Source organism: Bos indicus x Bos taurus, chromosome 2 (genome assembly GCF_003369695.1).
Source record: "Bos indicus x Bos taurus breed Angus x Brahman F1 hybrid chromosome 2, Bos_hybrid_MaternalHap_v2.0, whole genome shotgun sequence".
NCBI classification, from domain to species: Eukaryota; Metazoa; Chordata; class Mammalia; order Artiodactyla; family Bovidae; genus Bos; species Bos indicus x Bos taurus.
Window position 1 is genome coordinate 89,912,027 of NC_040077.1, and position 12,084 is coordinate 89,924,110.

Below are 12,084 nucleotides of genomic sequence, written 5' to 3' on the forward strand. Positions count from 1 at the left end.
GAAAAACTCTGTATAAGAGTTTGCTGGTAAACGGATGATTTATCATCTTCATAGCAATAACACAGTACCCACTTTCCTTGTAATAACTAAAAAGAATGAGTTGTCAGTTTTGTCAGAAAGCTAAACCTGAACCTTTGACTCATTGCTTAGTTTTATCATGTTTTCCACAAATAGCATTTGCAGCTGTTTATGAACGCATTTAAAATGAGTTCTGTATCAAATAAGAAATGACCATCTTCTTTAAAAACTTAGCTACTAATATAAGTCTCATTTGTAATCTTTCAATTTTGTGACTAAAAATAAAACAAAGTCACACTCAGTGCTTTAGCCTAGTACTAGCTAAAAAGAGGAGAATGGTTGAAAGGAAATTTTTTTTTTTTAGGTTGTTAAATTATGTGCTTTAGGAACAGTAAGTAGTGCCATCTCAGAGACACTGTAGTTGGTTTCCAGTCTCTTCCTTTCCTTCAGACAGAGACTGTTCTTTCTTAGCCAACAAGCTTCCCTTTGTTTTGATTTATATCACTGGCTGAATAACCCCAAAGCACCACACAACACGGTGCGGCGTGGAATGGAAGACTGTGACTGAAAGCAATTAAGAGCTGCAGGCAGCGTTTTGGCACTCAGAACCCAAACACGGACTTACTTTCCACAAGTGATGGGTTTTTGAGAAATCCATTTTCGAAGCTGACATACATTTTAATTGTAAAGAAGTTAAGTTCTGAAAAGATCACAGAACCTTGTGGGGAGAGGCTGTTGCAGGTTCTTCAGCTACAGGCATCACACCATAAATATGCCCTCTGTTATCCTGTTAAATAACAATTCCATATCATATCTTCTCAGTCTTCTCTAAACCCCTATCTATGCTCCATCTCTCTCTCATTCCTCCCACCAATAAACCCACATAACCTATAGTAGCTGTCTCTCCAAACTCTGAGAATTTAGTACAAGCACAATGCCAATCATAAATCTACACACTTGTTGATGGCAGTGCAAATTAGCAAACCTCTAAGAAGAGGAACTGCATGGCTGAAAGACAAAAGGGGGAAAGAAACTTATTTTTCATCATTTCCTTCATTTCAACCCGTTAAAAAATAATGAAATGTACAAGTCTCTACTCCTGCCTAAACTGCTCTGCTGGTTATCTGTATACTCCATTAGCTTCACCTTCTTCCATGGCCTATTATCATGTCCCAAGTCTTCCATTTTATTAAAAACAGATAAAATAAAAATTTGAAAATCTCCCTTCCCCAAGACTCTGAGGTCCCTTCTAGCTGCTGCCCTCTGTCCTCAGCCAAGTTTCTTCACAGAGCATTCACTCTCATGTTCTTCCCCTCATCTCTCACTGTTACCTCAACCCCACTATAGTCTGATCTTTCCTGAAACCAGTTTCCCTTCAGTTGCCAATAGTGAAGTGAAGTCTCTCAGTCGTGTCCGACTCTTTGCGACCCCATGGACTGTAGCCTATCAGGCTCCTCCGTCCATGGGATTTTCCAGGCAAGAGTGCTGGAGTGGATTGCCATTTCTTTCTCCAGGGGATCTTCCTGACCCAGGAATCAAACCCAGGTCTACCACATTGCAGGCAGACGCTTTACCATCTGAGCCACCAGCGAAGCCCTAGTGACTTCAGTTGCCAATCATCTCTGCTAACCAATCTAATCTACCTTCTTAGGTGTTATCTTGGGTTACTTCTGATTCACTATTACTGACCACTCCCTCCTTGAACTTTCCTCCTGTGGCTCTCATGGAGCCTATGATTTTACAATGAATGCTCTTTCTCAAATGCCTCCACTGGATCACCCAGCTTCCTCCTTTTGATCCTTAAATGTTGGTATTCCCCAGAGTTCCAGTTTTGACCATTTTCTCATTTTTTTTTTTCATGTATCTTTGTACAAACCATTCAACACCACAGATTAAACCACCTCTTTCATGTTAATAACTCCCAAACAGACCAGACTTCTTCCTGAGCGCCACTCACATTTCTCACAGCTGATCATGATCCATGAACTGACCCACGGAACCAAAGATACCTCCTTTCTCTCACCTTGCTGCATTCAATCCATTATCAATCCCTGTGTAGTATAATACAACTGCACCCACTTCTCTTCATCCTCTCTTCCACCATCCTAATTCAAGCCATCATCATCTCTTAGAATATGAAAAACCTAACAGACTCTATTCTTAATCTCCTCTGTATTCTCCAAAAGAATAAAGCTTTAAAAATTAAACTCCTTTAAAAAAAATTCAAGGATGTCCATAATATACAGAATAAAATTCACACTTCAGATCGCCAAGGTCCAGCCCCACCTGGCCCCTGACTACTACTCTTCCCTCATCTTGCACCACTCTCCTCCTCGCTCATACTCAGCCACAGGCCTTCTGTCATTTCCTTCCACTTCCTCATCACACTGTCTCCTATCTTGTGCCTTTGCAACTGTTCACCGTACCCAGAATACTCTTCCCTCTTGTATGTTAACTGCTTTTACCAGTTCACCTGATCTGAAGTAGACTCCCCTACCACCTTTATTTTCTAACTTTGCATTTAATGTTTCTTTCACAACATGTATTCCAATTTACATTCTGGAAGTCCTCTTCCAAACAGGAAGGAGAAAGGTGCTATCTTCTCCCTTTCCTCTCACTTGCTGACCAGAATGGATATATAATAGCAGGAGCTCAAGCAACTCAATAAGTATTTGTTGTTGAAATGAACTATTAACTGAACCTGGTGGGTGAATTCTTTCACCACTAACATGTGTAACTATCAACTTCATTGTTATACAACATAGTGTAACACTCTTAAATTAGACTCTATTTTATTTGAACTATTCCTTCATTCTTCATGACTTGTCAGAAAGCTTTCTAAAGAAAAAGAACTCGCAGTTTGGCAAGCTGACAGAGATATATGGATAAGCTTCAAAGACCTCAGTGATCTTTACAGCATGAATTAGTTCCACTTCTATACTACGGGTAGACTTTGTATGCTCATTTTCCAGCATGAATAAGCCATAATACAGAGTGTAATTAATCAGAATGTCCCCAAGGTTATGTGAGTCAGTAATAAAGCAACAATAAAGTCAGAACATTACATATTAAGAAGACAGTTATAAAAGAAATTTTAATAAAATGATCACTATTAACAACTGGTCAACAAGCTGCTTTCAATAAATGCTTCTTGAATTAAACTACAAGTACTGAAAAGAGATAAAAAGTAATATCTTCCCTCTTAAAGGGAAGATAAAGATCTAAGAACTCTAATGAAGAGTTCTAATGAGCTCCATGATCTAGATTAGATCTAAGATTTGATGATCTAAGAAATCTGAGAATATAAGATAACACCACTAGATAAGAAATAAGTATTTAATGAGTATTGGAACAGAGCTGCTGTGTAGATAGTGAGTGGGGTGAGTTCTTTTCTAGCTGAAGTGGCCTGGCTTCACACAGGAGTAACATTTAGTACAGTGCTACTCAAGGAACACAGGATTCCTCAAGGATGGAAAGATTTCAGTACCAAGAATGGCAGTGTCTGGTAGGCAAAGGTTAAAGAAAAAGAGGCCCCAAAGCAAACAGCATGCATGCTAAGTCACGGCAGTCGTGTCTGACTCTGTGCGACCCCATAGACGGCAGCCCACCAGGCTCCTCTGTCCCTGGGATTCTCCAGGCAAGAACACTGGAGTGGGTTGCCATTTCCTTCTCCAATGCATGAAAGTGAAAAGTGAAAGTGAAGTCGCTCAGTCATGTCTGACTCTTCGAGACCCCATGGACTGCAGCCTACCAGGCTCCTCCACCCATGGGATTTTCCAGGCAAGAGTACTGGAGTGGGGTGCCATTGCAAACAGCAGACAGAGCCAATTTGGCAGCAGTGTGAAGACCAACTGAAGTGGGAATGATTATGAAGAAGGTACTTGGAGTTTTAAATTAGACTAGTTCAGATTAGGAAGGGTGAACTTGATCCCTCAGGGAACAAGTTTCTTTCTTTTTTCTTTTTTTCTATTAAAACTTTTTTTTTTCCTACTATGAAACAATATTGTTTGGTCAGTTGGTCACATTTGTGTTCTAACTCTTTTTTTTTAAACTTATTTTTTATTGAAGTACAGTTGAATTACAATGTTAATTACTGCTATACAGCAAAGTGACTCAATCATACATATATGTATATTCTTTTTCATATTCTTTTCTGCTATGGTTTATCACAGGATACTGAATATAATTCCCTATTCTATACAGTAGGACCCTTGCTGTTTATCCATTTTATATATATATCAGTTTGCATCTGTTAATTCCAAACTCCTAATCCAACCCCTTCCCACCTCCCTCCGCCTTGGCAACTACCAGTCTATTCTCTATGTCCTTGATTCTATTTCTGTTTCATAGATAGTTTCATTTGTGTTGAATCCAGATATAAGTGATATCATATGGTACTTGTCTTTCTGACTTAATAGGACAATCTCTAGTTTCATCATGTTGCTGCAAATAGTATTATTTCATTATTTTTTATGGCTGAGTAGTATTCCACTGCATGTATACATCATATCTTCTTTACCCATTCACCTGTCAATGGACATGGTTGTTTCCACGCCTTGGCTATTGTGAATAGTGCTGCTATGAACACAGGGGTGCTTGTATCTTTTTGAATTATAACTTTGTCCAGATGTATGCCCAGAAGTGAGATTGCTGGATCATATGGTAATTCTATTTTTAGTTTTCTGTGGGATTTCCATACTGCTGTCCACAGTGATTGCACCAATTTACATTCCCACCAACAATGTAGGAGGGGGAACAAGTTTCTAAGTGGAAAATGACATTTGAAAAATAAATTTGGAGTCAGAATACAGGATAAATTTCAGGAATGGAGAGATTAGAGACAGAACATTTAAGAAATTTTATTATTATGCCTGAATTATTGTAATAAAGGCATAAACTATGTATACAGAAGCAGTAAGAAGGATGTGTGCAATTTGTGAAATGGTAAAATAAGACTTAACTGTTAAGTAGAGATTAGATGAACTTTATCCTCTCCTAAAAGATTATTACTTCTAATATACACCTCAATCATTTGGTTTAAAAACCTATACAATTTTCCTTGCCCCTCACTCCCTAGAGTTCTCTTTCTCAGACATTTGCTGTTTTCTGCCTCCCATCCCCCAGACTGGCTTTTCCAACCACATAATATATTCCAGCCAAAACAAAGGACTATATTTACTAGTTCCCTAGACACACCAGGAAATTCCCAAACCAATGACTTTGTTCATGCTATGTCTTCTTTAACATCCTCTCCCCATTCTATGTATCCAAAGTCTAGACATTATTCACATCCGAGGTCAATGCTACTTTTCCTATCTAGCTCTCCCAGAAGCCCCAACTCAGAGCAAGCATTGCCTCCCAATACTCTTCATTTTCCTCTAAAACACTCTTTTCAAAAAGCTTACACTTGTTCCTTATTTCTTCTGACAAACTGTAATCTCCATGGCAGACACACCCAATTTATTTCCTCCTCCTTTCATACGTAATTGAAGATCTTAATAAATGATACATGGCAACAGTAAAGATCTTGATAAATAATATATGGCAATTATATACAGCTAAAAGCACAGACTCTGAAGACAGCCTGTTTGAGTTTGAATCTTAATGCTGCCATTTATTAGCTATGCGACCATGGGCAAGTTACTTAGTCTCTCTGTGCTTCAATATCTTTATGCATAATGTAGAGACAATAAAAGTAGATCCTGGAGAAAGAAATGCCAACCCACTCCAGCATTCTTGCCTGGGAAATCCCAAGGACAAGAAGTCTGGTGGGCTACAGTCTGTAGGGTTGCAAGGGTCGGACACGACTTAGCGACTAAACCACCACAGCAAGAGTAGATATTTCATAAAGCTGTCAGAGGAGTTGGCTTAGAATAGAATAAGTACTATAAAACTGTCTATTAAATACAGTGGAAAAATACTAAATATTCTGTGATAGGTGAGTGAAGCTTTATTTACAGAAAGCAAAATGTCAAAAGCAAAGCCAGTCTTTAGGTACAAAATAGGTATATACAGATTCTTCTTAAATCTATGTATGCCCTAAGGGTTGCTGCTGCTAAGTCGCGTCAGTCGTGTCCAACTCTGTGAGACCCCATAGGCGGCAGCCCACCAGGCCCCCCTGTCCCTGGGATTCTCCAGGCAAGAACACTGGAGTGGGTTGCCATTTCCTTCTCCAATGCATGAAAATGAAAAGTGAAAGTGAAGTCGCTCAGTCGTGTCCGACTCTTAGCGACCCCATGGACTCCAGCCATGGGATTTTCCAGGCGAGAGTACTGGAGTGGGGTGCCATTGCCTTCTCCGGCCCTAAGGGTTAGCTGTGCCCTTTTAAATCTTCCTTATATTAACAACGGTCTTGTTATGTCAAACAATTTAGTTTGACGTTTCAACATTCTGAGAAAATATTTAGTTCAGCTTCCTGTGACAATAAGACACCCAATTGATCTTCTTGCCTCCAGTCTTACCCTCTTTATCCTTCCATGCTCACAGAGTATCTTTCTAAAATGCAGACCTAATGTTTTCCCACTGCTGCAAATCCCCTCCATTCTACCTCCCTTAGGATAAAGTTTAAAATCCTTAGAGTCTCATACACATTATCCAAAATGGCCCCTGCCTCGTCTTCAGAATCATCTCTCAACACTTTTTACCATGAAACCTAATCACCTGGCCACACCTCAAAGACTTTTTGTATGTCATTCCTCTGCTAGAACATCTCTCCATTCGTTTGCTAGGACCACCATAACAAAATACCGATGGATAAAGAATCCACCTGCAAAGCAGGAGATGTGGGTTTGACCCCTGCATCAGCCAGATTCCTTGGTGGAGGAAATAGCAACGCACTCCAGTATTCTTGCCTGAAAAATCCCATGGACAGAAGGGCCTGGCGGGCTATATAGTCCACAGGGTCACAAAGAGTCAGACACGACTCAGCAACTAAGCACAAGCACAGGCTAGGTAGCTTAAACAACAGAAGTTTATTTGCTCACAGTTCTGGAGGCTAGAAGTCCAAGATCAAAGTACCAGCAAGACTGGCTTCTCCCGAGGCTTACATATGGCTGCCTTCTCGAAGTATCCTCACATGGTCTTTTTTCTATGTGCACATGTTCTCAATGTCTCTTTTGTGTCCAAAGTTCCTCTTTTATAAAGATACCAGTCAGAATGAATTATACCCTAAAGGTCTCATTTTAACTTAGTTACCTCTTCAAAGGCCCTATCTCTAAATATAGTCATATTCTGAGGTTATGGGGTCTAGGGCTTCAATTTACAAATTTTGGAGAAACACAACTGAGCCCACAATAAGGCCTTCTTTTCTTTGGTCAGGCTAATTCCTATTTGTTTTTCCAAGATTGGCCCAAGTCTTCCTATCCAGGCAGATTTCATTGCCCTGTCTCTGTGTTCCCACAGTACTTCTGTGTGCTGCTCACTCATAAACACACTATCCCAATTGTCTCTTTCCTTCTTCAGATTGTATTCCTTAAGAGCAGAGAATAAATCTCTAGCACTTAGCACAGTATCTATCCCATTGAAGAGATTTATTAAAGATTTGATTATTTAGGGAACACAGAAGAAAGAATATGAGCTTTGAATAAAGGCAAGCATGAGTTCAAATCCTGGTTCTAATATGCACCTATGATTTTAAACTGGAGAAGGCAATGGCAACCCACTCCAGTGTTCTTGCCTGGAAAATCCCAGGGACGGGGGAGACTGGTAGGCTGCCATCTATGGGGTCACACAGAGTCGGACACAACTGAAGCAACTTAGCAGCAGCAGCAGCATGATTTTAAACAAGTCATTAAATGTTGATCTTCAATTCTACATAAGGTACTTATAAAGATAAATGACTTAATTATAATATAAGCATCCATTTTTTAGGGTTGGTAGATAGTGAGTGAGTGAAGTTGCTCAGTCATGTCCAACTCTTTGCGACCCCGTGGACTGTAGCCTACCAGGCTCTTCTGTCCATGGGATTTTCCAGACAAGAACACCCGACTGGGATGCCATCTCCTTCTCCAGGAGATCTTCCCAACCCAGGGATTGAACCTGGGTCTCCTGCATTGTAGGCAGAATGCTTTACCATCTGAGCCACCAGGGAAGCTGGTGGTACATAGTAGATGCTCGCTAAACATCAGAGTACAGATTCTGGGATTGCCTGGGTTTGAGACCCAATTTCCCCACTTAGTAGCTGAATGACCTTGGGTATGTTAACTTCCCCTCTGCTTCAGTTGCTTATCTAAATAAACATTTCTCACTGCTAATGTGGGGATGTTTACTATTATATGATCACTTAAGATCTAAACAAAAATGGCTGGATATCATGAGTAATTTACTTCCTTCAATTATAAAGTTATTTTAAATGTGAATATTACTTAAATGCCTCAGACTTCTTACCAACCACATAGGATAGTAACTAAAGAGGTTCAAAAACTGTTATGGATAATATAAGTAAAGATCAAAATAAACATTAAATAATAAATTTTCATGTGTCTCATTCCTTATTTTGGTGTTTAAACATCCTGAGTATTGAAGTAAAAATCTTATCAAGTTTTTCTACTCTCTGTGACTATGGATGTTAATCATTTGTAGTAGAGAATACTACTTCTTGGCTCAAATTTTCAATTTCAGAACCACTAAACCTTTGAACTAGAAAGGCCAATCCCATCATGGCTTACCTAAGTAAACAGGTGGATTTGTAATGGGCTCTTAGGGTCTTAATGAAAAGCTCTGTGAAGGACAGGCATTGCAAGCAGAGAGAACACCTGGTTCACAAGTACTAAAGCGGGGTCCATCTCTTATTCTAGATATTCAAGGTATGTAGTAGGAACTAGTATTAGAAAATAATGCTGGAAAATGCTTTTTAATCATCCAACCTTTAAGGTCAGCAATAGGTAAAAGTTATCTGACCTATAACTTTGAAGTAAGGCAGATCTAGGTATGAATCTCCACTTGTTACATAAGCACAGTTTTAGAGCCTTAGATTATGCAAGGGGGTTATTATAGTGATTAACTGATCAAATGCACATAGAGCTCATAACTGAGATGCCTGGCTGACTGGGAGGTACCTAGCCACACAGTGACCCCATGGACTGTAACCTGCCAGGCTCCTCTGTTCATGGAACTCTCCAGGCAAGAATACTGGAGTGAGTATCCATTCCCTTCTCCAGGGGAATTCTTCCTGATCCAGGAATCAAACCCAGGTCTCCTGCATTGCAGGCAGATTCTTTACCATCTGAGCCACCAGGGAAGGCCCAATAGTGATTAATCGATCAAATGTATGGAGAGCTTATAACTGATATGCCTGGCTGATTGAGAGTAATCAAATGTTTGTCTTTCTCACACCTGTAATCATATGAATAAACACCTGTAAAATATCTTAAAACCATCTTTCACGTAGTATGTATTTGCTGAGTGTCTGAGGCTTACTGAAAATGACTTAATTTTAAAAACAGAAAGCTGGCCAGTGCTTTCCCCAGCCACCCAGGCAGCCTTCCAGCTAGAGCCCCCGCCTCCACATCTCCTCCAGAAATTGAGACCCGATCATCCTGCTCACTCTGCAGCAAGAAATCCAGACTTTCAGGGAGAGGAGGGAACATCAAACAGAAAGTCTGCAAGGACATAGTCTCATCAGGAAAAACTCTCCCCAAACTGCAGAGCCTCAAGTCAGGGGGTAGGGGGTGTGGGATGGAAGAGGCTCCTCTGGTCAGCTGGGTGAGGTGAAGAAGGTAGGTGGGACTTCCAAGTTCCGGAAACACCCTGGAATCTTCCCCAAGAGCTGTCAACAGGTCTCCCCTTCACACAGACTGCTGCTGCTGCTGCTAAGTCGCTTCAGTTGTGTCCGACTCTGTGCAACCCCATAGATGGCAAGCCACCAGGCTTCCCTGTCCCTGGGATTCTCCAGGCAAGAACACTGGAGTGGATTGCCATGTCCTTCTCCAATGCATGAAAGTGAAAAGTGAAAGTGAAGTCGCTCAGTCGTGTCCGACTCTTAGCGACCCCATGGACTGCAGCCTACCAGGCTCCTCCATCCATGGGATTTTTCAGGCAAGAGTACTTTAGTGGGGTGCCATTGCCTTCTCCGTCACATAGACAGAAGTCAACAAAAAAAGAAACCTGCCTGATTAGAAGATAAAACAACAGAAAGCTGGGATAACGGCCGAGATAAACAAGTGTCTTCATCCCTGCCCATTCTCCTCACCAGTGTCTTTCACAATTTCTTCCCAAGTATCACCACACCAGCAGTAACATGCTATCTGGAGATCACTGTAGCTCAGACTTCCAATTCTATAGCAAAGATTAGAAGGCCAGGGGAAAAAAATCACTGAAATAGATAAAACAAAACTGGAAGAATTCATTTCCTTTTTTACCCTATAGTCCATTATCGCTTGATGAATTTCCAGTGAAAAGTTAGTTTTCGACGCAGAAACTGCAGGCTTCAGTAAAAGGTCCTTGGGCAAGTAACTGAGTTCACGACAATTATAATAACCTAGAAATCTTTTAAGTGTTTAGGAGACTACCTTTACTCTGGTACTAAAAGGACGTCGGTTAATATCCATTATACGCTTCAAACTGAAGGCAAGCGTCTTTCTTTTAAAAGACGTGCGGTGTCTGGCTCAAAATCAATCGCAAGAAAAGCCCAACTCAACACAGAAAGAGCTCTTTTCCACACCCTCTCGTCTCACATCACAGATGGCAACCAAGGCTTGAGATTTAACATCCAGACACTAAAGCGGCTCATCGCTCAACGATGGGGCACCAGGTGGGTGCTGTCCGGCATAGGACGGGATGCTGCCAATCCTGAAAGGTGCAGCTGGTGTGAACCCCGAGGCCAGAGCCTAATGCCCATCACTTAGCACTTACACTTGGGAAACCACCCGCTTCCCATCGCGGGGCTGAGACAAGGGGAGGACCCAGTCCTCTGGTACCCCAATTCCGGAGTCCGCGCGTGACCTCCGAGAACCCGGAGAAGCGCGGGGCGGGGAAGCTCCTCCGCCTTCAAGGGAAGATGGCAAGGGCAAGTTCGGGTCGTAAACGGAAAGGTTACTCACAGGAATGACCTGGCGTCCTCTGTCCAACGCCCAAGCTCCCTCAGGGAAAAGTCTCCAACGAAGCGGCAGCTGGAGAGCAGCAGCCTGCGCGGCCGCCGCTGCCAAAAACTACCTGGGCGTGGCAGGGACGGGCGGGCAACTTCACAACATCATCATTCAGCGACTTCGGTTTTGCAGCGACGCCAGGTCAATGACAGCCCCCACACAATCGGGGAAGAGAGGAGGAGACCCATTCTCCCAGCAGCCTGCACGGCGCCAGCGCACGACCTGCTGGGAATTGTAGTTTCATCTCGGCCACGCCCCTTAACTCGAAGGCCACGCCCCTCCCTGCTAGCCCTGAAGCGGGAGGCGGGAGGCGGGGCAGTGACCCTGGGGCCGGGGTGGGGCGAGTCCAGTCCCGGTGGGCTGCGGGGGTTTGGGGCAGAGTTCCAGGCCCACAGCCCCAGTCTGGGTCGCACCGCCCCCTTGGCTCCGCGGCCCGCGCTGGGAGCGGGCCTTGCGCTCTCGCTTTGCCCCTGGGCGGGCCGGGCGCCCAGGGCCCGCACCGCTGACCGCCTGAGGAGAACCGCTGGCCGTGGCCGCCGCCAGGGTAATGAGGGGAGGCCGGGCAGGGAGGGGAAGGGCTAGGGGCCGATCGCGAAGTGAGGGAGAGCGGCTTAGTCCGCGCGCACATCGGGAAGCTCGAGGCTAGAACTCGCCGTCATACCTCCAGCCGGAGCCCGGGCGGCTGGCGGAGCCGTGGCGGGGGTCCGGCTTCTCATGAACAGCGGCCCCTGCGCCCCGCGCAGCTCCGGTTCTGCCCGGCGTCCCGGGCCGCGTGGCGGAGAGCACCTGCGTGTGGGTAGGCTGCGCTTGCTGGGGTCGGCGGCGCCAGGTGCGCGGGTCCGGCCGCCCGTGGTGCTCTCCCGGGTCCTGGCACCCCTATCCCTGCTCTCACTTTTGGCCGCACTCACCCACGCGTGGCGTTTCCAAACCCGAGACGCCCTCCGGCCCGGCTCCGTATGCCACCTTCTGCGAGTTCGCTACA

The 12,084-nt window shown here is 43.6% G+C and overlaps 2 protein-coding genes across 2 annotated transcripts in view; one reads left to right on the forward strand and one right to left on the reverse strand.

Annotated features, from left to right (window-relative positions):
* The window catches only part of TRAK2 (trafficking kinesin protein 2), a 72,851-nt gene extending 61,545 nt beyond the window's left edge, over positions 1-11,306 (reverse strand). Inside the window, exon 1 of the mRNA XM_027564340.1 lies at positions 11,058-11,306. The gene's annotated coding sequence lies outside the window, so the exon portion shown is untranslated. The remainder of the gene's footprint in view (positions 1-11,057) is intronic.
* A 118-nt stretch (positions 11,307-11,424) lies between these two features.
* STRADB (STE20 related adaptor beta) overlaps positions 11,425-12,084 on the forward strand; it is a 31,392-nt gene continuing 30,732 nt past the window's right edge. Inside the window, exon 1 of the mRNA XM_027564364.1 lies at positions 11,425-11,646. The gene's annotated coding sequence lies outside the window, so the exon portion shown is untranslated. The remainder of the gene's footprint in view (positions 11,647-12,084) is intronic.